At 33.0% G+C, this 1058-nt stretch overlaps 1 protein-coding gene across 2 annotated transcripts in view; it reads right to left on the reverse strand.

Moving 5' to 3' along the window:
- Smc5 (structural maintenance of chromosomes 5) overlaps positions 1-1058 on the reverse strand; it is a 64983-nt gene that overhangs the window by 36904 nt on the left and 27021 nt on the right. The window lies entirely within an intron of this gene.

Below are 1058 nucleotides of genomic sequence, written 5' to 3' on the forward strand. Positions count from 1 at the left end.
AGTCTAGTCAGAGTGACCTGGTCTGTGACTTTGTGCCTCGAATAGTTTCTAATGTTGTGGGGGGTTTTTGTTGTTGGTGGTGTTTTTTTTTTTTTTTTTTTTTTTTTTTTTTTTGGTTTTTCAAGACAGGGTTTCTCTGTGTAGCCCTGGCTGTCCTAGAACTCACTTTGTAGACCAGGCTGGCCTCGAACTCAGAAATCCGCCTGCCTCTGCCTCCCAAGTGCTGGGATTAAAGGCAACACTGAATCTTTATATTTAAACTTTTGACTTTTAATCCAAATAAATTATTTTTAAAATAAAATATATTGGCTGGCCACCTGTTGTCAACAGAATTTAATCAAAATCATACTTTATCAAAAACATTATTTTCTTTAACACATACACAAATAGGGTACTGGAGGAATGACTCGGTGGTTAAGAGCATTTTTGAAGGACCTGGGTTTGATTCCTAGCACCCACATGGCAGCTCACAAGCATCTGTAACAGTTTCAGGAGGATGCAGGGCACTCTTCTAGTTTCTGAGACCATTAGGATTATACATGGTGTACAGACATACAAAGGCAAAAAAACCCCATATAAGTTAAAAAAATAAGTCTAAAAAGAGGATACATACAAATATATACTACATTTAATTTGCTTGTTGCATTGAATTAAACTAAGGTAGCACATTGCATAGGCTGTTAACCAGTTTTATTTCTGAGTCATATTTATTTCCTCTTCTACTCCATTATAAAAATTATAATAAATTGTTAAGGAATATGGAAAATACATACTTAGAACAAATAAAAATAATTTATAATGGAATGTCTTTAAGCTTTATACTTCTTTAATGCCTGCTTGTATCTTATTTATAAAACATTTGTATTAAATGGGTTCACTCAAGCTTCACTGACATTTTTACTACCCTCCCCATATATTCTTGCAAAATTTCTTTCTGAAAATTTAAATTTGGCATTATTAACAAATTAAACATATGCCAAATCCTGTCTTCTATATCAAACAGAAATAAAAGAAAATAAGAGTATTTACATACACACACACACACACACACACACACA

Source organism: Mus pahari, chromosome 1, assembly GCF_900095145.1.
Source record: "Mus pahari chromosome 1, PAHARI_EIJ_v1.1, whole genome shotgun sequence".
Lineage (NCBI taxonomy): Eukaryota > Metazoa > Chordata > Mammalia > Rodentia > Muridae > Mus > Mus pahari.